The sequence below is a fragment of the Malus sylvestris genome, chromosome 8, assembly GCF_916048215.2.
Source record: "Malus sylvestris chromosome 8, drMalSylv7.2, whole genome shotgun sequence".
NCBI lineage: Eukaryota > Viridiplantae > Streptophyta > Magnoliopsida > Rosales > Rosaceae > Malus > Malus sylvestris.
The window spans coordinates 24252738-24278665 of NC_062267.1; the positions used below are offsets into that span (position 1 = coordinate 24252738).

The 25928-nt window shown below is 38.4% G+C and overlaps 2 long non-coding RNA genes and 1 pseudogene across 3 annotated transcripts; 1 reads left to right on the forward strand and 2 right to left on the reverse strand.

The window, feature by feature from the left end:
* Positions 1-2822: 2822 nt before the first annotated feature.
* LOC126631963 (aspartyl protease AED3-like) lies at positions 2823-7085 on the reverse strand (annotated as a pseudogene).
* Positions 3458-4613, reverse strand: LOC126631975 (uncharacterized). Its single transcript, XR_007626526.1, has 3 exons — positions 4210-4613; positions 3852-3895; positions 3458-3773 (listed from the first exon to the last, which is right to left on the reverse strand). It is a non-coding gene; the product is annotated as an uncharacterized LOC126631975 (long non-coding RNA).
* A 6820-nt stretch (positions 7086-13905) lies between the features above and the next one.
* On the forward strand, positions 13906-16355 carry LOC126631973 (uncharacterized). Of its 2 annotated transcripts, XR_007626524.1 has the most exons (5): positions 13906-14290; positions 14398-14536; positions 15246-15374; positions 15820-15997; positions 16204-16355. It is a non-coding gene; the product is annotated as an uncharacterized LOC126631973 (long non-coding RNA). The 2 variants fall into 2 exon arrangements; XR_007626523.1 differs by lacking the exons at positions 13906-14290; positions 14398-14536 and adding an exon at positions 14544-15118.
* Positions 16356-25928: the final 9573 nt, after the last annotated feature.

Genomic DNA, 25928 nt, shown 5'->3' on the forward strand with positions numbered 1-25928 from the left:
CACTTTGGAGTTAGCCCAGTAGTGAAAGTGGGGTCGATGGGAGTCATTGTTCCAAACTCTTATGAGGTATTCATCAATTTACCCCCTGAACTTGTGACCATTGGCCAATTTCCCCCATCAACTCTCATAATTAGTCAACTTGCACCCTACTATTAATTTTTTGGATAAAGTACAAAAAACTACCTCAACTATTGGTATCACGACAGTTTCATACCTCATCTTTTTAAATTGACAATGTCATACCTCATCTTTAGAATTTGGTCCAATGTTATACCTTCCGTTACTTGGCCGTTTACTTTTCAGTTAAATGCTAATGTGGCTTAATTCGGGGCTCATTTTCTATTAAAAATTTAATAAAATATTATTAAAAACTTAAAAATTTTATTTAATATTTTTTAAAATAATAAAGAAAAGTAAAAAAAATAATTCCCTCTTCGTCCCTTCCCTTCTCTCTCTCTCTCTCTCTCTCTCTCTCTCTCTCTCTCTCTCTCTCTCCCTCTCTCCCTATCTTCATCTTCTTCCCTGCTTAATCTTCAACCAAAAAAAAAAAATTTGAAAACCCATCAACCCCTCCCCACCCTCAGAAACCCAAATAGAAGAAGAAGAGGAAGAAGAAGAGGAAGAAGAAGAAGAAGAAAAAAAAAACCCCAACCTAACCCAGTTCGTCCCCCCCCCCCCCCCGCGCACAACTCAGAAAGAAGAAGGAGAAGAAAAAGAACCCCTCGGCCGACGTAACCCAGAAAGAAGAAAAAGGAGAAGAAAAAAAAAAATTCCAAAGCGAACCCAGTTCGTCCCCCCCCCCCCCACCGCGCAACTCAGAAAGAAGAAGGAGAAGAAAAAGTACCCCCTGGCCGACGTAACCCAGAAAGAAGAAAAAGGGAAGAAAAAAAAAAATTTCCAAAGCGAACCCAGTTCGTCCCTCCCTACAAACCTAACCCCCTGCCAACCCCAAATCCACCACTCTCATCCATTCTCCACATCCTCTTACACCCATCCTCCACCATCTCAGTGCACCCATCTTCCCGCTGACGGGATCTGGGTTTATTTTATTTTATTTTTTCTGGGTTGCAGGAGGGAGAAGAGGGGGTGGGGGAAGAGTAGGTGCAGGGGAAGACAAATTGGAATTTGTTTTTTTTTTTGTTTTTTGTTGGAGGTTGCAGGTGGGGGGAAGACGATGAAGATGGGGAGAAGAGAGAGGAGGAGGGGGGAGGGGGAGGGATGAACTAAGGGCTGTTTTTTTTTTTTTTTTAACTTTTCTTTATTATTTTAATATTTAAAAAATATTAAATAATTTTTTTTTTAGTTTTTAATAGAAAGTGGGTTCTAAATCAAGCCACGTCAGCATTTAACCGAAAAGTAAACGGCCAAGTAACGAAATGTATAACATTGGACCAAATTCTAAAGATGAGGTATGACATTGTCAATTTTAAAAGATGAGTTTTAAAGTGTCATGACACCAATAGTTGAGGTAGTTTTTTGCACTTTATCCTAATTTTTTTTAATTTTCCATCTATTCTTTCGTTAAGTAGGTATCTGCATGACTGCCTTTGAAGGGCCAAAAAAAGTCAATTTGCACCCTACTGTCATTTTTTCAATTTGCACCCTACTGTCATTTTCCGTTAAGTTGGTTTCCCTACACCTTACTAGAGGTCAACGAGGTTGAGGGAGGAGGTGACGGGGTGTGGGCAGCTGCAAACTGCAAAAGCAACAAATTAAATGGATTGGGCTGCAAATAGTGGAGGAGGGAGGCGTTGGAGGGAGTCACGGGCTCGGCTTGAAGAAAAGGAAGAACAAGAGAAAGTTCGAAGAAAAGGAAGAAGATAGAAGGTGTAGGGAAAATGACTTTTTTGCCCTTTAAAGGTAGTCATGTGGATACCTACTTAACAGAAAAATAGATGGAAAATTAAAAAAAATAACAGTAGGGTGCAAATTGACTAATTATGAGAGTTGAGGGGAGAAATTGGCCAAAATTAAAGTTAAAGGAGGAAATTGACCAATCCTTACAAGTTTATGGGGTAAATTGATGAATACCTCAACTCTTATAACCTAATAATTGTCAAGAATTTTGACTGTGGGTCATAGACTCATAAGGGATATTTGCATTTTTGTTGAATTACTCAACGCCTTATTCTTGAGGCAAAAAAATTTGGTTACCTTCAATTGCTTGAGTCGTAATCAAATAGGGGACTCAAATGTAAGAGTAAATGTGAGTCGCATGTCAGTAGTTGTTTAACATTTTTAAATATTTGTCCTTTGCACTACCTTGTTTGTTTTTGTTACGTTTTATGGTTTGGATCACCAAAATTGTTGGGACGAAGTTTGTAGTCGAAATCTGGACAAATAAATGTTGGACAATATTAGACACTTATGGCTTAGAATAGGTGACAAAGAAATTAAGACCTAGGATTTAACAAAAAGGGGTAATTAAGCGAATTCTTTTAGCAAAAGTTGCTTCTTTCTACTAATGAAATTTCTCAACGCAATCACAAGAACGAAAACACAAATTACTAACCTCATTAAATTCTTGTGTTCTTTTAACCTAAATGGCTACTGTTATAGTTATGTGAACTCCAAAATTAGTTCATTTCAAAGCTCATCAAGTCACAATCAGAGATTCAGAATAAAAACTCCAATAATTAAGTTCTCTTTCCTAAAATTACCACATAGTAATTATTAATAGCTTACACACCATCTCCAAATTCAACACCAGCAGGGCTTATCCTGCATTTTTATTTGTCACAAGCCATCACCTATATATATTGCATTGCGACAATTTAAACACAACACAAAGAGACAAAACACCAGAAACCCTACGTAGCTAGTTAATTACAACTCTCACGAGCAATGCCAACGACAGAGTTGGCAACGTCAAACAAAATTCTAAGGTTCTGCTGCTGCAAATTGGCTATCACGTTCAACACCGAGTTCACATTGTTGGGAGCTGCCCCCATCGCTAAGCAAGCTAGTGAGCCTGAACTGCTGTGAATCAAGCTGTTCTCCGACGGCAGTGTCAACTTCAACCCGGTGAATTGCAACGTAATGGTTGGGGCCACAACGTCATTGGTGGCAGAAAAACAAGTGTCAAAGGCTCCTAATGACGAAAATGTTCCATTCACTTGTTTTCTAAATTCGTCGCGGAGTGCCGTGTAGACGGGTGGCACGACACTAGTAGAAAAAAGCTCATCTATCACGGTCGATGCCCGTGATAAATTGCAATCCACCACGGACATTGTGCCCGTTAGTAATCTGGATGTGATAGAAAGTCACAGATTCTACCACAGGTTATGCCCGTTGTCAATTATAATATAACCACAGATTGTGCCCGTTGTAGATTAAGATCTAATACCACGTGCACTATAACCGTTGTGGATTACAAATTGGTCACGGCTAATGCCCGTCATAAAAAAAATTCTATAAATAAAAAAAATTAATAAATATTGTTTAATAAATGTATTATATAATATTTATAAACAAAATTACACATTTACTATAATATAACAATTAAATAAAAAAATCATAGATTCAAACATTACAGTTGTACACTAAGCTAAAGCTAATAACAAAACGATGAGATATACAAAGAAATACCAAACTATCCAAAGACCTCCAACAAACAACGACATTGTCACTTGAAGACTTCACATTTCTTTGAACACCTCCAAACAAAGGACCTTGAGAGTGAACTACTGCCCCTAATGCTTGAGCCTTAGTAATTGTTGCCTCTCTCTATCTCGATGAACATAAGCATATGGATCAAGAAAAAAATCTTGTACCTGTATAGGTAGAAATATACATTTGATCTCAATCAAGAAAAGTGAATAGAACTCTTGAAAAATTACATGTTCCTTTACCTGCTAGGATGCTCTCATATATACTTTAACAACCACTCTAGGCTCTGTCAAATGTAGCACATTGACAGCTATGTTAATATACAATAAAAGGTCGTACCCAGTGCACAAGGCTCCCGCTTTACGCAGGGTCTGGAAGAGGTGAATGTCGGCTAGCCTTATCCCCATTTATGGAGAGGCTATTCCCAAGTCTCGAACCCGAGACCTACCGCTCATGGGCGAAGGCACTTGCCATCGCACCAAGTGCGACCTCTTATGTTAATATACAATGATTATATTAAATTGCAATCGAAACTCTTAGGAACTTAAATGGAGAAATGAAAATGCGATCAAAATTCATGATATCAGAATTCATCCATACCTCTATGCATTCGTGTAGATCATCACCTTCTGTTCTCACATGACATGAGTCTGCAAAACCATGAGATCGCGTCAATGAGTAATTGAGAGCTGGATGTGTGCAAGACTAAACTCGTTTACGTGTTCGATCGAAAGGGACCACACATTGATTGTCTCCCGAGCGCCATACACTCATTGGGATGTTCCAGTGTACGCGATTGCATGCTACATAATCAATTAATCACCATTTACTTGGAAATTGAAAATCTGTATTTTTTGTGACATTCTTACACTGAACTGTTTGTTTGTAAATTGACTTTGCTGTAGAAATTTCTATCCTTTTAGGACAAGGGGAAGGGCAAAATTCCCAAGTTTCCAACCTGTACAGTTGCAGCAGTCACTGTATCCAAAAGGATGTTGGCAGTGTAACTATTTGACTGCATTTGAAGAAAAATAAACATACAAATTACTTTTACCTCAATACATAAATTAGAAGTTCCTTAACGAACTTGATGCTAAAGTAAAATGAACTTACATCACATCTTGTAACGGTGTCGAGGGGAAAAACTGGGGATAATGGATAAATAGAAAACGGAGAATCGAAGAAAGCGATGAAAGTTGAAAACCAATGCACGATTACAAATCAGTTTTCTTTGAGAACAAAAAACAAACACCTAGTGTGCAAGTCTGAAAGTTGAAAACCAAGCTCTGATGCTTCACCTGATGATTAAACCTTGATGGTGGTGAGCGCAGATATCAGAGAGGCGCACTGCCGTACCTGTTTTTCTCAGAAGTAGAATCGAAGAAAGCAAGCCAAAGTAATTCATTAAAAATCATCTTATATGACTCCCTAGTCGCGATAGAGTGATGATTTGCAGACAAATATGGGAGGACTTGCCCGTTATTGGACAATTATAACTAAACTGAACCTATCATAATGAAATTGTTTATCCCTCCTAAACACTAAACCTTCTATGCTAACAAACGAATAGACTTCAAATGCAGAATGTCTACATTCCATTTTGGGCACTCAAAATCACCACCTATACGGCTCCACCTTATCACCTTCGTAAGCATAAACACAATCACCATACCTGCATCAGGACCAACATCATACTGCTTCCCATATGGATCCGAACCTAAATCCGATCGGCTTCGGTTGTATCCCCCATACCTATCATCTATATAGGAGCCGCCGGAGCCACCACCGTGATCGAATTTCAGAGAATTCTCGTATGGATTTTCATATACAGAACACATACATGAGCATATTGGAACAAGCTTTGGGATTTTTACCTTACAGAAGAAGCCGCGGACTTGGGTGCGCAGTTGACGGAAAGGAGGACGAGTTCGGGAGGAAATCGCCGGGTCTGCAATTAGAGATGGTTTTGTTTCTGACTCCGAAAAGGTTGAATTGGGCTCGAGTATGCAAAGGTGGAGGCGTTTGGAAATTTCTGAAGAGAACAGAGAAGTTGCAAGAGATATGAAAATGAGGAGGGAGAGCTAACGCTCTCTCTTTGAAAATAGGGAGTTAGAGATTTTAGGCGCCATGCCAAAATTTTGGCAGCCCTCCAAATTTTTAATCTCCCGCCTCCTCCAAATGTTTTCAATTATGAAGATAAAAACATCCACCACGGGCCAAAGGCGTGGTGAATTCACAAAAGACGATGTGGTAATTTGAAGTAACCATTACGAGCATATCTCGTGGTAATTATGATATTTCATCACGGATATAAATGTTCGTTATAGATTATTCGCTTTTAACAACGGGTCAAAATTTGACCGTGGTGGTTAATGTTATCTACCACGAGTTAAACTTGACCGTGGTAATTGAATAGTTTTTACCACGAGCTATATATGCCCGTGATAGAATTGACGTGGTAGATGAACTGTTTTGTTCTAGTGCGAAACGGGTTATGATTGTGCCCAAGTCTATGATTGTTCCCGCCCCAGTGTTAGGGTTGAATGCTAGAAGCTCTGGGGAAATCGGTACGAGAACCCGACCCACACTGATCCGTTAGGTTGACATAGTACAGTGACCGACGGCGTGGGTTTCTTAGAAGTGGGGTGGTTCGGATTGACTTGGGCTGGCCTGGCGGGCCAAGCTTGAGTGACCCCGAAAAGTAGTATGATTTGAAACTTGGTAAATAATACGAAAACACACCAGAGTAGAGCGACCCGGATTGTGAGAGTAATGACATGGATTCGCAACCCAGACCTAATAACCCTTGAGAAGGGATGGACCCACCCGAGATGGAATTGATGCAACCAAAAGAGTATTTGGGAATAACATCTTTACCTAATCTCAAAGCATCTTGAACTAATTAAGGTGGCAGAAAATGATGAACCTCCACCGTACGATTGGTTAAAGAAGCAAACATTGGTCCCAGTAGACCCAGTGGCCGGGCACGAGAGTCCGCAAGCTTGAGCACATTCGGGCACTGAACATTCCAGTGACCCATATGTGCTCGATGAGTTGGGTGAGAAGGTGGTAGAGGAGCACCCCATGCAGCCGGAACATGGGGCCCAAGCAATGTCGTTGCTAGTGTCTAGGACCATGTTCATGAGTTGACTTGGGGTATCGAGCTTGAGCTGGACCACGTAGTTGGCAATGTCGAGAACCTGCTGGCCTGAAGCGATCGGAGCAGAGGTAGTCTTTTGGGCCACTAGGGTTGACAAGTAGTTAACCCTAGCTGGATCTTTGGAGGCGATGTTGAGGACAGTGGTGACCAAAGAGTCTGTTTTGGGTGAGGAGAAGGGAGAGCATTTGCTGTAGGTGGGAATGATGGAGAGGTCATCAAAGACGTCAGATTGGGAGGCACAAGAAGGATCAAGGGCTTTGGTAACGAAGATCAATAGGGCAAAGAAGAAAAATGGGGAAGTATTCTTCAAGTCCATGACTTTGGAGTCGAGATAAGCTGAGGAAAGAAAGCTTGTAGTGTGCATCAAGGGTTATAAGAGCCAAGATATATATAAAGTTTGGTGGAGTTAAATTATAGCTAAATTATTGCAGGCAATGCATTCTTAGAATTACTGCGAATTTATAAGTTAATATCCTACAAAATCATGTGAAAATTATGGGGACCATTGGTGAGAATACACCCAAAAATGATGAGTTTGGAGGATGTGCAGCTTATGACAACTGATCAGTTCATGCAGGATCCCAAAACAGCAATGCTCTCTAATTGGTCCAAAAGAAGAATGTCGTTATTTAGCAGAGTTCAAACCCTAAACTTCAACCTCCATATCTGCCTGAGAAAATAGAGGGTGCTACTGCTACTTGGTGAATTTCAAATTTATGAGTGAATCTCAAATATTGCATCGTTTGACCTAGGATGTGTTATAAGTACCGCACAAAACATCAAATTACATTAGTCAAACTAGGCGAGGAAGTTAGACTTTAGGTTTAGGGTTCTTGATGACTTATTTTCTTTTTTGGAAATAAAGAATACCTAACGCCCGTTCGAGGTCTTAGAGCAAGTCCAGCCTTGCTCTTTGCTCGGGGGACAGGCACTAAGAAAGGGCCCGAGGGCCGGTTGGTTCTTCTCCAGTCATGGAGAGCTCGAGTGAGGGTGGGAGCTCGAGGGCCGGGAGGGGGGGTGGGCAATCGACAGGCCTGTGGCCCGAGGCCCGTGACGTCAGGCCTGGGTCCGGGCTTTTGTTTTTATTTTTTTGTGTCAGACGCGTGCCCCTCACTCGCGAGTGGGGGCGCGTCGCCCGACAAGAATTCAGGGCACGGGCCCAGCAACCCGTTGGGAAGCCACATGGCTTCCCACGGTCCGTTCGATCCCAACGGCTCTTTAATACGAGCTGTCCGATTTGCAACGGTAATAAAAAAAAACTGATTTTATATCAACCGTTCAATCTGAGATTAACGGTTGATATTAATCTGCTTTATAAATTAAAAAAAATAGTTTTAAAATTAAGAAAAGTTACCGTTGTGACACGTGGCACAATCTGGAGTGTTGGAGTTCAAATTTTTTAAAATCCAACGGTAGAGATTAATTATTTGAATAAAAATTTAAAAAAAATTGTAAAAAATCCGAAACAATTGTAAAAAATCTGAAAAAAATTTGTAAAAAATTGTTTTTACTTTTCTATAAATACCACTTCTTCTCCATCTACCTTACACCACAATTTCATATTTTCTCAACTACTTTCAATCAAATTCCTATCTTTCTCTCAAAGTTTCAATCCAATTTTTTTTTCCACAAAATGACTACTGATGCAGGTACGAATTGGTCGCTTCTTGAAGAAGTTGCGTTATGCACTAGCTGAGTTGAAGTTACTCATAATTCCCTTACGGGTAATGAGATGCAGTTGCGAGAAATGTGGAGTTGAATTCATACCAAATTTCTGGAGCAAATGAGTGGGAAAAGAACCAAAGAATCGATGTCCAGTCGTTGGAAAATACTTAGCCATTCCTTTAGTACGTGGAGAGATGCCTTGACACAAGCTAGTAGTAATGTTCGAAGTGGGGCAAATTATGCGGATGAGGTAAGAATATATTATAATTATTTGTTTGTATTATTACTTTGTTACCTAATTTGATTATAATTATTTGTTTGTTTTATTTATTTGTTACCTAATTTCATTATTATTATTTGTTTGCATTATTTATTTGTGACCTAATTTCATTATTATTATTTGTTTGTATTATTTATTTGTTACCTAATAATTTCATTATTATTATTATTTATTTGTTACCTAATAATTTCATTATTATTATTTGTTTGTATTATTTATTTGTTACCTAATAATTTCATTATTATTATTATTTATTTGTTACCTAATAATTTCATTATTATTATTTGTTTGTATTATTTATTTGTTACCTAATAATTTCATTATTATTCATTTGTAGCAACTTCAAGCACAAGCATGGTATGCTGCCAAAATCAAATCAAGAAACAAATCATTCCACCGGTGGGAATGTTGGAATATTGTTAAAGATTGTCCTAAATTCAAAGTTGTGCCTGTTGGTCCAGAAGTATGCATGAACAACACCCCTCTACACAACATCTTTGTACACAGCACCCCTCTACACAACATCTTTGTACACAGCACCCCTCCACACTCTACACCCGATCATGGCTCCCATGTTGATGAAGAAGATGGAGAAGAAGTGCCTGAAACGCCCATTCCTGAACAAGCTTCGGGGTCCACCCGTTATCCAATTAGGCCTCAAGGTAAGAAGGCTTCAAAGAGGAAATAGAGTGCTTCCAAGAATGATTATGGAAAGTACATGCAAGAACTTGCTCGTCAAGGTGAATTGACGTTGGCACGGGAATTGGCAAAATATGAGGTTGAAAAGGCTAGAGATGAGGCAAAAGCTGCAGCTATTCAACAAGCATTTCAAGTTGAACAAAGGGAAAGAGAGCTACTTAGGCAAGAAAGGGAGTTGCTTAGAGAAGAAAGAATTGCACAACGAGATCGTGACATTATGAACACGCGTTTAGAAGGGATGTCTCCAAATTCTAAATATTTTTGGCAGTCGGAGAAAGCGGATGTGGTGCAAAAGAGGCGTGCAAGAGAAGCGAGATCAAGACAAGATGGTCCTAGCACAACAAGACAAGATGATCCTAGCACCACAAATTGGTTAAGTGATGATGAATAGGGTACTTTTTGTAATCGGAGCCCATAGTTTTCCAATCACTTTGGGTTGTAATTTATTATTTATGTTGTTTCCAATTTATTGAAGTTAGTACTTTATTTAAAGTGAGAGTACATTTATTTAATTTCGTAATATATTTATCCTAATAATAGAATCTTTATTCATCAAATTGTTCACGTATAATGAAATAAAATTACATAAACATACCAAATAATAAAAAACTCACTACAAAAAACACACCAAATAAAATTACATAAACATGCCAAATAATAAAAAACTCACTACAAAAAACACACCAAATAAAATTACATAAACATACCAAATAATTCACACCAAATAAAATTACATAAACATACCAAATAATAAAAAATTCACTACAAAAAACACACCAAATAAAATTACATAAACATACCAAATAATTCACACCAAATAAATTACATAAACATACCAAATAATAAAAAACTCACTACAAAAAATACACCAAATAAAATTACATAAACACACCAAATACAAAAAAACATACTAAATAAACTTAAGTATCTTCAGCTTGTTTCAATGCCCACTGGTGCTCTATCAAGTCAATTTGACGATCATTGTGCATAGATGACCTTTGAAGTGCAGTATATCGTTGAATGACCCTTTCATTGTAACGTCCATCCCTTTCTAATGACTCGTGTTGCACGGGTTCTTCGGTGGCATCATGCGCACAATATATCCGTGTTCTTGAATTGTTCATCGTGTCTAGCTCTGGCTCATATTCATCAACCGCATCATAATCGAACTCATCTTCCATAATCATGTTGTGAAGAATGACGCACGTCATCATGTTGGATCGAAGTGACTCTACATCGAACATTCTGGCAGCACCTCTGACGATCGCCCAACGAGCTTGAAGGATACCAAAACAACGCTCCACATCCTTCATGCACCCATCTTGACAGCTTGCAAAGTGTTTTTCCTTTGCACCTCGCGGACGTGGCACTGTTTTGACAAATGTTTCCCATCGTGGGTAAATACCGTCAGCTAGGTAGTATGGCCCGTCGTACCTACGTCCGTTGACGACGTACGTGACTTTTGGTGCCTTTCCTTGCAGGACGTCGTTGAACACTGGGGATTGGGCAAGGACGTTGAGATCATTTTGAACGCCCGGAACCCCAAAAAAGGAGTGCCATATCCATGTGTCAAAAGATGCCACTGCCTCTAAAATGATAGATTTTGCTCCTTTTCTGTCCCCATATGCGCCTTGCCATGCACTTGGACAGTTTTTCCACGTCCAGTGCATACAATCGATGCTTCCTATCATCCCAGGAAAACCTCGCATCTCGCCTTTCTTCAGAAGCCTTTGCAAGTCCATATGAGTAGGTCTTCGGAGGTACTCTGCGGTGTACAAAGATTTGACTGCTCCGTAAAACCTCATCAGGGCCTCAAGAATGGTTGATTTCCCCATCCTCGTTATCTCATCCACTTGGTCTGCTGATGCTCCATACGCAAGCATCTGCAACGCAGCAGTGATTTTTTGCTGAGGCAGGAGACCCATAACACCACAAACATCCTTCTTTTGTACAGAGTAAGAATCATGGTTGCAAACATCAGTCATGATTCTGTTGAACAAATGTCGTTCCATTCCAAAACGGCGTCTGAAGTACGTATCAGGAAATGCACTGTTATGGATAAAGTAATCGTCCAACAGCTCTTCACCCCGTCGTTGCCTGCTTCTATCAAGGTTTATTGAACGGCTGGGCCTGCATATCTGAGCAACAGTCTGGATGACTTGATGGGAATGTGAGGCTTTGGCCATTCTTGTTTCGTCATCTCTCATTCTACGCTCCTCATCCTCTTCCATCTCATTTTCGGCTATCTGAAGGTTGAACATTCCTTCAGATTGGTTAAACAATTCTTCTTCTTGCTGATCGATTTCCCACATCATCCTTGATGAAGAAGAATACATTGTAAGGATGGATGGTGAAGAAGAAGCAGAAACTATGAATAATGAGATAGAGATATTGAGAAAATTGGTGTGAGATTTGTGAGGATGGATGGTGGATTATATGGACGATTATGAAAGGATTGGATTGTAGATAAGGCCACGTGGCATGCCGTCATTCGTTAAAAATCTGATCGAAATCTATCCTCAAAGATTCTGAAAAGATAATGACACGTGGCACGATCGTATTGGATAAAAATCTTATTGAAATCGATCTCCAATAATTATCTTTTCGGATAATGACACGTGGCGCAATTTTGAACGAGTTAAAATCTGATCGAAATCTATCGTCAAAGATTCTCAAAAGATAACGACACGTGACACGATGACATTGGATAAAAATCTTATCGAAATCCATCACTAAATAATTGTTTTTTTTATAAAATGACACGTGGCGCAACGAGAACGATTTAAAAAATCTTATCCAAAATTACAAATAATTTTATTTTGTATTATTTAACCAAACAAAAAGAACTAATATTTTATTGCCTATTGCCAGGGGGAGGGCTCCAAGGGTAGATATGCAAATGACAATTACTATTCATTAATGGTAGTTACTATTCATTAAAGGCAGTTACTGTTCAAAATGGTGGATTCAATAGTGGATTGCCAGGGGGGAGGGCTCCATGGGTGGAGTTGCTCTTAAGGCGAAATTTGAGTGGATACAATCACTTGAAAACCATACGTATGAGGTAAAGTCAAATGTTTTCCCCTCTGTGTGAATGTTTGAATCTAAAACATCTAAGTTTACAGTTCGTTTCATGTTCAATTTAGGTTGAGTGAGTTTTCCATTAACTTTTAACTAATGAATTGTTGATCTACTTAATTAGGTATGAAGTCATGGAATTTTATGAACCCATTTTGACATCCAGCTCATTAGCAATTCAAGTCGTATGATTTTACATTTTTAAGTGTGGAATGGATATAAGAAGACGCCATTGGAGGGGTTTTGGATAGCAGCGGTGGATGACAGCACCATCTTTGCTTATTGTCCTTGCTTGGGCCGCTCCCGAGATACGGTCGGTCACGGGGTTAGGAAACTTTTCGCCATGGCCAGGCACCGGCTCCACTAACATGCACGTGATCGCCCAATTAGTGTGGGTGTCTTTTAATTTGGGAAATTTAAAAAAATAGCCAAAAATTAGATAATTCTAGCCAACTATTGCAAATTATTATAAATCTAACCAAAACTTAATATGAAAATACTACAATACCCTTTCTTAACTAAAATATTTGTAAACCTATATTTTTTCTATCTATACTTGGCCTTAGTCCAAAACAGTCATAGGGCGGGCAGTCATGCTCTGAGCAGCAGATGACCAGAATACAGTTATAGGCTTGGGGTGGCTCACATCATCGTAGACGATTGGAGGTTTTACTCATCGAGATCCATGTGATTGCATCTACCCCATTGGCTGTAAAGGAAAAGCCATACAATTGCTCTCCAAAGTACTCAACCATATCGTTCGTCTGATAGAATTAACACTTGTAGTCCTAACGGACTGGATAATTATTCTCTTTCTAATCTCAGCAAAAGCTGATTAAGGTAGGCATATTATTTCCAAAAACCCATTTGTATTTTGACACTCAATTAAATGGAACATGCATTCTTTTTGCATAAGAGACTCCCTCAGCTTAAAAGGAGAGCATAATTTTTAATTGACAAGTAATATAATCAGGACATCAATGTCGAGCTCTTCCTCAAGTTTAACAACCTTGTTAATTTCCTCCTTGATGGCTTTGACATTTTCCTCAGAAATCCTGTGAAAAAAAAACACAGAAGGGAGTTTTGATACATAGTCAAAATTTGGACCATAAATAGATGGAGATGATATATTTTTGTAATTAATTTAGTTTAAAAAGGGTATTGATGTACTTTCACGTCAAATTTTGGTTAGAATTATAAAAAATAATGATAGTTGGTTAAAATTCAATTCATAGTTAAAATTTTGGTTATTTTTCTAAATCTCCCTTTTAATTTTGTGAGTGTCTTTTAAGCACAACCAGAAAACAGATGGGAGGTGGGGGCAACAACATGCACCTGATCGCCCAATTAGTGTGAGTGTCTTTTATTTATTTATTTTAAACATCTTTATATACTAAAACTCAGTCCCCCGGGGCACTGTGGATGACCAGTGTGCTGACCATTTTGCCCCTGGGTTTCTCCTTGGTTTCCTCCTTTGTGACCTGCTTTGCACAGTGAGATTACGTTTTTCCCCATTGGATGCACGTGTCGACCATCGCTGTGCAACGCCTGCTCCTCCACTTTTCTTCTCCCTTTTTCCCTTCCGTTTTCATTTTTCCCACGCGTCGATCATCGATGGACCTGCTTTCGCGTCTCTCTCTCTCGCCGTTCTCAGTTCTGCTATTCTCAACTCTAGCTTCGTGTCTCCAAAACGGCGAATTTTCTCGCCCTCCAACCTTCCATCTTTCTCTCAGGAATTATCGACAACGGTGCAATTAGATCCGATTCAATTTTTTACCCAGAAACGTTGGCGTTTCCTGGTGAGTTTGACAGCTTTCTCAGTGTGGGTGTTTTAATTTTTCTTTTGGGTTTTAGATTTGCAGATGGGTTTTGTGTTTATGTTTGCTTTTTGTGATTCTGTTTGTAGGCTTGGATCCTCCTCCTCCTTCTTTTCCTCACCCAAACCAGCAGCCCCTCCTTCGATTGATACTGACGGAAACACCACGAATTGAGGCACAACACCAATACTGTAACAATTATAAGAAAAGAGCTCCAAACCCGCAAAGGTTTTTTTTTGGGTTTTGGGTTTTGAGCTGTTTGGATACTGAGAATCAGTTTTTCATTTTTTTTTGTTTCTGGGTTGCCTACAATTAAGAGAATTAGGGAATGGATATAGCGTGAATTTAAATTCTGGGATATCGCTTGAGGAAAATCTTGGATTTTTTTAAATTTTTTTTATTTCAATGAATATTTGTATTGATTCACTGACCTCTTTTTTATTTAGTAGGGGAAAAGGGAATAAGGCAATTGAATGAGCGGTTTGTACAGTAGCTAAGTACATAAAAGTATATATTTTCTCTGTGTGTGTTTGTATCGTTTGTTTTGATTATGATTCCTTCCCTATTTCTGCAATTTTGTGCATTGGGCTTTCTGAGATTTATGATTTGATATTTTTGGTTAGTTTTTTTTTTTTTAATGGAATTTGTTGTTTGGTCATTGCTCTAATTACAATTGATATACGTGTAGAAGTAGGATTACAAATAAATAGCAGCATGTGAACTAAGTACAAAACAATCAAGATTGAACTTGATCTGCAGCAGCCACATCGTCTGAGGAATCCGTGTTGGAACAGAACTGTATTTGTGCAGGTAGTATTGTAGTCGGTTTATCGTTATTTGTACCCAGTAAGACCTAATGGACAATAAATTCTCTTATAAGCATGGGGAAAGTAGCGAAATCCAAGTTTTATTCTCTTACATCTGCCTGTGTTTCCAGATCTTGCAAACGTATTTGAAGTGTTGTTGCCACAACTTCTGTTGTATCCCAATCCTTTTGACGCTTTAAACGGAGAGGCTGCAGCTTTAATGATGTTTTACCAAGCTGCTTATGAACAAAGAGTTAAAGGTCTTGATTGCTTTTTAGGTACGTGTCTCCCAGTCATTATGCATCTGTTTTCCATCGTTTTTTACTTAAGTTTCGACTTTAGTGTATTCGTGTCGTGATTAGTGCTAATTAGAACATGGATTCTTCAACAGCAATCTTTTGAGTAGTGTGAAGTCTTTTGTTACATTATAGTGCTACTCTTACACCTGCAGATGTTAAGTGTGTTTGAGTTGAGAACCTTGCATTCTGTTACGTTTTGAGAAGTAAACTTAAGTTGACAAAAACAGAATGGTTATCAAATGGGACCTTGATTTCTGCATAAAAATGAGTTATAATGTGCATTATCGAATACTAAGTTACGTATTTTCTTTAGTTGTTTCCTCGAGAGCATTCCAATGCATCACTAAACATGATTATGCAAGCAAACATTGTATTGTATTTAACTAATGTTACTAAACTCAAGCAGCAATTGTCATTGGACGTGCGTTCGAGCCACAGGTTTTCCCAAAATTAGATCGTTTCTAATTCCGTTCTGCAATCATGTTGTGTTTGTCTGTTTTTAATTGTTGGTGCAAGCTTGAAGGAGATTGTGAAAAATTGGACTGACTCCTCCAACAAAGCTATCAACCGCCTCCTTGCCCAAGGTGCTCCCCCCTCTCTTCTGTCCTCACTTTGTCTCTAAAATCTTCTCTCTCGATACTCAAGATATCATTCCTCACTTGGCCAAAAATGATAGATTATCCCTCATGATGTGTTTTCCATGTTTGAATATTTTGTTCATTCAGCGTTAAGTGTTTTCTTTTTGTGTATAAGAATATCTCATTAACTCATTGTTTTCTCTTTCCTGTAGGTGGTACAATAGTTCTATCCGATCATGGTCGCTATTTTTCAAAGGATGCTGTGGAATTTCAAGATTGAAAACCGCTGGCTTTCAATCTTTTAAAACAAATTACCTTTGTAAGGTATCAAAACTATAATTTTTCTATAGCAAATAAAATTATTTCCTTCACTATGGTAATTTTGTTTAGATTAATTAATGTTACACTGATACTAACTCAAATTTATACACTGCTATAAGATCAATTTGTAATCCCGCAGCAACACGCGGGCATTAGTAGCTAGTTCAATCTAAATACGAAAAATAAATAAAAATACGGAAAAGAACAAAAAGATTATGCAGAAATCACTATCCAACTCTAAAAAATGTGAATAATGTCTTCCTAAAATTTCTAAAAAGATTAAAAAAATTAAAATTAAATTAAATTAAATAAAAACTAGATATATAGGTAACGAGTTGTTGTAGCGACAGTCACAAGTTTGCACTTGATGCTATCACAATCGTTGATCAATGCTAATTCGTGGCTCGCAAACATTATATGTTAACGATTGTTCACTCACAATTGACACTATTCCAATATCTAGCACGGTTAAGGGAAAACAATCATAAATGTCATAAATATACTTTCAATGTTCCTATTTTACTCTTCGTATAATTAGTCACATGAGAAGCAAGAAAGAAATATTGAAAGACATACCCCGATTACATATAAGTTATACTTAATTAATTTCAAGTTCCATAAGGAATCTCACAATACTCACAAGGGTTAGAATCGAAAGAACACTTTCTTAAGTTTGGTGGCTGTGATTTTATCACTTAGTTTGTAGTTTGGCACCTTACCCCACCATACTTACGAGATTACACTGTGGAGCTCAATTACTTGGATGTCACAACAATTGTTTTCATCTTCAATGGAAATGGTTAAAGGGTCAAAATGTGATATAATTAAAAAAAAAAAAAAAAAAGAAACTCATCACTAAATGAAGATTGGGTTAAAAATTAGTGGAGCTCACCAAGTCAAAACATGGCCGAAAAGAAATCAGGTTAGCCAAGTTTGGTCTGATACCCAGCCCGTTTACTTGGGGCCACCAGTAGTAGCTGCAGATCCAACTGCCGAGTGTTGAAACAAAACCCAATCCGCAGCGCGTGATATTACTGAATTGGATCGTTGTTCATGCTCGCTGATTGTTCTTCATCTCACAAATTGAAACAAAATTTCCAAAATTCAACTTCTAGAGTTTCATCGATCACAATAGCCGAATCAAACACCTCTGAAAAAAATGCTAAATTAGAGCTTCCTCGACCTGGTGAGCGACGCGAAGCTCGACGACTGGTCCTCTTTTTCTTTGTGAATTTTGGTTCAATTGTTTCAAAAAAAACGGGCTATGCTTAACTCATTCGATTAGAGATAGTAGATGAATATAATATGACACTATTCATTAAAAATTAATTTCTCGCAAGACTATAATTCGGAACAGAATTATACTTAGTCCATTCAATTAGAGACGGCTATGGAAGCCAAAACCAAAGAAAAAAAATATATAAAATTGCGAATAGGCTCCAAAACCACAACTTTGAGATGCTACAAATACAATCCAAATAATAACAAATGCACAATGATTTGGATATTTTTTAGAAAATGCTCAAATCAATTATAAATTTCATAAGTACTCGCTCACGAGACCCTTGTCTATTACTTATCTACAAACAGCCACATAAGGTACAAAGCATACGGCAGCCAAGGTTGCATGCAGTGTCGCACACTTCACACATGATATGAATCATGAATTATGAAACTATGTGACTAAATTTTTTACCATATACTCTGGTGTATATTTTTCAGAAGAATGGAGAGTTAGATGTACAATTAAAGATCTAACATGTAAGAGTTTAACGGTCACAAATATCGATAAATAGTACACACTGATGCATACTAGAAAATTCGTGAATTAACTTTTGTGATCAATATATGTAGGTCCAATTTATGTCTATGATTGAAAGAATGCAATCTCTAGTGGAAGGGCGCATATGTTACACCCCGATCCTGACATACGTCTATAGGATCAACATGTAGCACTGAGGTGCATGGGTGCAAGAAAATACAAACAAGAAATACTAAATTGAAATTCACAATATTTACAACAACTGTACAACAAAATGTAACTAACGCTCACTAGCGTGACATGCCCTTAGGCTCCCAAAAAGAAAGTCCAAAATAAATACAAGAAAATATATAGGGGTAACCTAATCATTCCAAGCTCTTTGTTTACTACTCCAAGAGCTCCTCATATCTACTAACACATGTCACCTGCAATTGCCCCTACACCGTGAGAATGGTGCACTGGGCAAAACAACAATCTAGATAAGGTACGAAATTTGTGAGTAACAATAATTCAACGAATGTGAAAATCATAAAACAAGTTCATCGATCTCAATTTATAAACAGTACCTTGTCATTTTAGAGTAGTTTGTAATTACCAAAGCCTCACCACGGTAGGACAAAAATATTCACTTCTAGTTCATCGACTACATCTTTCATTCCGGCCCTTCGCCTTCCTGCGATTTCCAGACACACATATCTACCTTTGCGACATCCCTTGTGTTTTCTTGCATCAAATTTAATGTCTTGTTACTGCACGGATTATTGACAAGCTTGCAACAGTTCAAAGGTATTCAGTAATTCTGTTATGCTTTTGTCAGTACACGACGCAAACTCAATGAAAGATGGTAAAGCATAGTTGGTAATACACCTGTGTTGTTACTTAATTATACCTTATTGCTGCTATACACTATTCATTTTACATCTGCAGAAACTTTCTCCACCAGAAGAAGACTATGTATCTTAACTGTAATTTCCTACAAATATTTACAAAGCTTGATGTTCAGATATGAATACATTTATGTACCTAGATGAAGACTATATATCTTAACTTTTAAATTCCTATCGACTCATTGATGCTCGCATATAATCGTTGAATGTCATTACTAACATGTTTCAGTTAATAGGGTAATTGTACTAAGTACATGAATCATGAATTTATTCTAGCCAAGTCCGTAAGGTCGAGGAAAAATAGATGAATCTCATTTTGTAACAAGAAGATTGTATTTTAAGTGGACAATGTGTAGGGGCAATTGTGCAAGTGACAAGTGTCAGTAGATAAGAGTAGTTCTTGGGGTAGCTGACAGAGGTCAGAGAGTTTGGAGTGATTAGGCTACCCCGATATCTTTTCTTGTATTTCTTTTGGACTTTCTTTTGGGAGCCTATGGGTGTTGTCCCTAGTGAGGGTTGGTTGTTTTTGTTGAACAGTTGTTGTAAACATTGTGAATTTTAGTATCAGTATTCTATTGTGTACCTTGTTTCTATTTACTTGCACCCTTGCACCCAAGCGTCACGTGTTGAACCTAAGATTATGTCGGAACTGAGGCGTGACACAATAAGCATTTATTCTAATGCACTAGGATTCTGCTTCTCCTCCGAACTTCGGTAATAATAAAAGAAAAATATCTCGGTGGCACGAGAAGAGAACTTTTTTTTATTGTTTTACGTTATATCCAGAATGTAATTTTTTTTATTGTTTTATTTTATATGCAGAATGTAGTTTTTTTTTTCCATCGAACAAATGATATTATCTACACTAAGTGGGTGGGAGAGTAGGTGACACGGCCTGATCCCGATATCCCCAAATACCAAGATGGGCACGTGCTACCCGATACTTGAGGGTGACGAAGCCATTTTAACATGCATGCGAGTTATAAAGGAAGAACAAAGGTAAATAAAACGAGCAAATTTAAATATAATGAAAATCTGTAGATGTGGGAACGTGTCTAGGGCATATAACTAATCAAGAATAGTGTGAAAGGAATATTATGATATAAATGAGATTACAAAGAAAGTGGGTCTAACACCGAGAGGAATCAAAGATACTGATGCAGAAGTGCTTTAACGCCGGGATTGTTCGCCTCAATTCTAAGTCTTGAAGGAGGCGCAAAACAAAACGTGAGTGAGCCAAAGTTTATAATAATATTACTACATAATAGGTTTTTTTTCCAGAAAATCTAACATGCCAAAAATGTTCGTATACAATAAACTCATCTCTAAAAGTGATATCGAAAGCACCCGTAAGCAAATATGTAAAAGCTCGTAAATCAACCACTAATGTACCCAAATAGGGGTATCGTATTCGCTCAAAGGCATATCCATCACCTGAGGGTGAAGCTGTAAGACACTGGGTTGCGCCAGTGAAGAAACATGATGGGTCCCATCAACCGAAGGTGAAGCTGTACGACTCTGAGTTATGCTAGAGAAGAAATATATATAACACACCAACATTACCCATGACAAGTAAAATTGTCCGATACTAGTTTCGCCAGTGAAACTGGGAGTATGTCATGAATATCTCATCGCTCCTTTACTGTGTCCTATGGCCATAGACAGATACATATTCGTGTTGTGTGTATGTGTTGTATGATTACCCACTAAGTAAGCACTAAAAACATAACCATAATCTTTCATAACACATCATCGGAGCTCAAAAGCTAGAAACATCATATCATCATAAACCATAATAAATAAATCATGTGAAACCATAAATTCATATTCGTAAATCCATCATATATCGTAAAGTGTAAAAATTCATGGTTCGTAAATCTTTCATAAACGTAAAATCAGTCTTTCATAAAACGTAAATTTGATAAATCAAATATAAATTTCATACAATGTAAAATCAAGAAATCATGTTTTTCGTGTATGCAACCCTAGCATTTAAAATCATGCATTTTAAGAAGGGTCCACTCACAGATATTCCGTCGTCGAATAGACGTGCAAACTAAAGAGGACGGCGTCGCCACAAATAAATGTACCTAAGCACATAAAAGGATCAATTAGTAAAACCCTACTAAAACAATTGAATTGGAAAAACGGACGTCGAATTCGGATTCGAGACGTCTAAAAACCTAAGGAGGAACCTCGGGTTCCTCCACACGTCAAGTTGGGTCGCCAGAATATTGGCCAGAAAAGTCGTTAATGTTGTCGTCGACAACGGCAGAGCACAGTACCTCTGGAGAGGTGTGTGTGCTCCACGGGCCAAGTACAACAGCCCCACGCATAGCCTCACACGCCTATGAGTACAGGCATACTCGCCTTCCTCGCGAGGCCTGAAACTAGCCGAATTCTAAGCAAATTTTCTAGAGCTCCGTTCGAGCTCATTTCTTCACCATTTTTTACATTTTAACTATGGAAATGAAGCTTGGAATGAGAATAAGGGATTCATACCAAAATGAGGCCGAGTGGCTACCGAAGTTGGTCGAAAAACGCCTACAAAAATGGTGTATTTGCCATAAAACTGGAAATTGGAAACTAGCTTCCCAAGTTGTTTCTGCATCCAACATGGGATTAACACTTAAAAAATACTCTAATCTAACCCCTAAAACACGATCTAGAGGTTTCTAGGGGCTTACCATCATCGGAGATGGTGAGAACTTGTCGGATGGACTTTTTGCATAGTGTGGTTACTGCGCATCGATGGGATGAGGAGTTTGAGGAATTTTTTGTTGTTCCTTGGGTCCAAAGGTCTCACAGATCACGTGGGGGTGGTGAAGGTGTTGTCTTTTTTGTTGTTGTGTGGGTGAGAGCTCAGGGAGATAGTTGCAGAGAGATGAAATGGGAGAAAAAAAGAAAGAGAGGTTCACGGGGAAGAAGGAAGAAATGAGAGAAAAATGGAGGAAAATGAAAAAGGGGATGGGCCGGGGAACAAAGAAGACAAGGGTGGGCCCCACTGGCTCACCAAACAAGACATGAAAAGACGAAACAGAAAAATATGCTGCGAAACATAAAATTACCAATATACCCCCAACGTTTCAACTTTCGTAAAATCCTCATTCTAACTCCAAATTCAACTTCGCTTGCATCCACTCATTCGTAATGACGAGTACTACAAAGATATGCTAAGGAAACGGGTCTTGCGTGGCACGACAAGATGGTCAACAAAAGTCAATGTTTTTGGCCTTGAAGGGTTCTTTGGTAAAATCACACTCTTAAAATTATAAAAATCGTAAAGTTAGGGACAGGTCGTTACAGTAGGCTAAGCCTTACAATGGACTAGCAATAATGTGGTTCAAATTCGCCTTTGGCAAGAATTGAACCTAAGACCTCTCACTTACAAGTAAAGAGAAATACTACTAGACCGTAGTATTAAATGGCTATGCATAATATAGTTATTATCCATTTCTTTACATACGAATGCACATTTTAAATGGATGGGTCTAAATTTTAGTTGTTAAATTTGCTAAGGAAAAAGGAAATTCTCATTCAAGCATCATCATGTGCCCATGATCAATAATGCAAAAGCTTGAAATGTGAATGCTAGTCAAAACATAATGGTTATGTAAAATGACATACCCCGACCCACATATTGATGTAGACACCGGAATTCTAGGGATATTGGCTGATACTTGCACTTGGAAGGTGAAGAAGTCATAATATACAAGTAATGTGCAAAAAAATATGAACAAATTAAAACCAAAGTCGAGAGCTAAATTAAAACTAAGAGTGAGTGTAATGTGGATGAATCCTTATTACAATGCATGAGTATCAGAGCATAGATAACTGTGTAGTAAAAGTAAGGATATTCTTATCCTGTGTAAGATAGATATTGTACAAATTACAGGAAATAAATTCCCTACATTAATTGGAGTGTCAAAACCCTAATAGTCCCTCACTCGTCACAGAAACCAACTACAAAGTCGTGGAGGGTTGCAAAACAAAAAGTGTGAGTGGGCAAAAATACCGATTTACTAAAAACCTTTGATTTTTCACAACACAATAACTCCTTATTGTAAAACCCGTATAGTTTCCAAAATCATATTACGTGTAAATATGAAAACTAAAGTATCAGTGTAAAACAATTAATTCAAGGGTACACGTACGTAAACCACAATATCTTAACAACAATACATACATATATATATATATATATATATATATATATATATATTATGCTTATCAAATTATGCAGCACAAAAAAGTCCATGCAGAAAGTAGCTACATGAACAGGCTGGGTGTGATGATTTATGCTCAAGTACTACATATACGTGAAGCTAGCACTAAGCGCATCATATGTAACATCCCACATCGCCCAAGGGAGTGGATCTTCTATGCCTTATATGTATATTCCCATCTATACCTAGCACGAGGCCTTTTGGGAGCTCATTGGTTTCGGGTTCCATCAGAACTCCGAAGTTAAGTGAGTTCGCACGAGAGCAATCCCAGGATGGGTGACCCATTGGGAAGTTCTCATGTGAGTTCCCAGAAACAAAACAGTAAGGGCTTGGTCGGGGCCTAAAGTGGACAATATCATGCTACGGTATAGTCGAGCTCGGGATGTGGTGGGGGCCCGGGCCGGGATGTGACACCACATACGAGTCCTAGATGCAAAAGCAACTAGTACAGGCTGACACCTATAATGGATCCAAAGTGAGCGCAATGGTACAATGTGAACATACACTTGAAGTTAATCATGGCCCTAACGAGTACTATATTCACCGGTGTAAGCATGCATTATGAGCAGATAAAATATGTAGGGTCAATGCCGTCATAATTTCATAAATCTCAACAATATAAAATTTCTCAATAAAAATGTGGGTATAAACACTAAAATTCCTGCGATGAATGAGACAATAACACGTGTACAAAATAATATTTTTTGTATTGATTTCGGGTTACAATCTTTTTTATAATTTAATCCTCTGATTCTATCTTCGCAAGACGTAGATTTGTAGATTGTGTTGTTGATCCAAGGGCCATCGGGGCTTGATCCTGGATGAACGATTGATTAATGATGAACACTTTCTTCAAGAGCCATCGGGGCTTGATCTTGAATTTGTGGAAGTTCTTCAAGGGCCGTTAGGGCTTGATCTTGAAGGAGGATTTCACGAAGAACGAAGAGGGCTTTCTTGATCCTTCAGGATTTGCTTGAGAGTAGAGAAAATGTATGTCAATTTCCCTCTTTGATCCTTTGATGGAGAGGCCTATTTATAGGCTTTGAGAATGAATTACCACCATCCTTATGTTTTGGTGGATGTTTTAGGTGGATTGTGTGGATTGTTGTAGGTGAATTGGGTGGATTGTTGTAGGTGAATTAAGTGTATGATGTAGGTGAAATGAGTGGATGTTGTCATTTTAATGCAATGGTCAACATTTATTTTATCGAAATTTCAATGTCTACAAATGTAATGCAATGGCCAACATTTATTTCACCAAAATTTCAATGTCTACAAATGTCCCCACTTCAAGGTGCATTGTATACATGTGCTTGTCACGTGTAGAAGCTGCGTTTTGAAGTCCCTTAATGTAGATGTCAATCCAAGGGCCGTCGAGGCTTAATCTTGAATTGGGCTGGGAGTTTCTTCAAGTGCCGTTGAGGCTTGTTCTTGAATTTTGTTTGAAATTTCTTCAAGGGCCGTTGAAGCTTGATCTTGGATGAAATTTGGACCACAAGGAGCTTCATGTGGTAGATGATCTTTAGCTTTGGTAATGAATGAATCGGCGCTTATTTTGTTGCACTTGTTGACTTTCCACAACTTTGATCTTGAACTAGGTTGAAGGGTTTATTTTGATTCAAGGGTGGTGGACACTTGATTTTGAATCAGACTTGTGATCTCTTCAAAGACCGTTGGGCTTGATCTTGAATTTAAATAGAACTACGAGTGGTTTAAGGGTTCGGACACATGGCAGGCAAGCACGAGGCGGAGGTGATGGCATGTTTCTTTGTTCAATCTTTCCAATTCATACTGAAGAGGGTTAGGGGATGAATCAGCACTTGCAGTTGTTGCGTTTGCTGACGATCCACAAGATTGATGTTTCATTGTCACTCGTCTTATCTGTTCTCCAAGCAGATGCGGCATCTTCTCTGGAAGTGTATCGATCATTGAAGACGACTACTTGAGAGCAATGCTAGGTAAGAAATCAGGGAAGAAGTTCCAAGCAGTCGGTTCTAGATTGGAAGGCTGACTCCAAGTGCCAACTGATTGCTCTCATTCTTATTGTCCTGCGAGTAAGAACAAGGACAAAGAAAAGGACATGGAGAAATCATGATATGAGATACTCTTGCTTTCGACCTTGATGATATGAGATACTTTTTCTTTTGAAGAAGTCCTGGCGATTTGACGACGTCGTGCGGTGAGGCTTTGCTTTTTAGTGACGGTGCCAGCAAAAGGCTTTTGAAGCTTATCGAGCTCTTTGATTAGAGCAACGGCGCCGGACTCGAATTTGACTTAAACTCCTCCACCTGGATTATGCGGTTCTGCAGGGAAGGGCGTCGTGCTACAATGATTTGTTCTAGCTCATCGTTCTGCATTTTTCTCTGCTTGTTTCTTTTACGTAGCAGAAGTGGTGCACAACCTTTTACCTTTAAATGGTCCTTCAGAGCATCACTTCTCAGCAACTCATCCGTGCTTGGCATCTTCAATGTAAAGAGCTAACATCATATCAACTGTCTTGAAGTATTTGCTGAGGAAGTTCAAGACCCGTCGACATTTGGAGATGAGCACTCGAGAGCAGTGTTAGGTAAGTAACCAGGCAAAGGTTTCGAGCAATCAGTTCCCGATCGAAATTTTAATTTCAGGTTCTGACTGATTACTTTCTTTCTTCTTGTCCAGAAGGTAAGAGCAAGGGCAAAGGGAAAGACAGGGGAAAAGCATGATATGAGATACCTTTGCTTTCGACCCCTATGATATGAGAT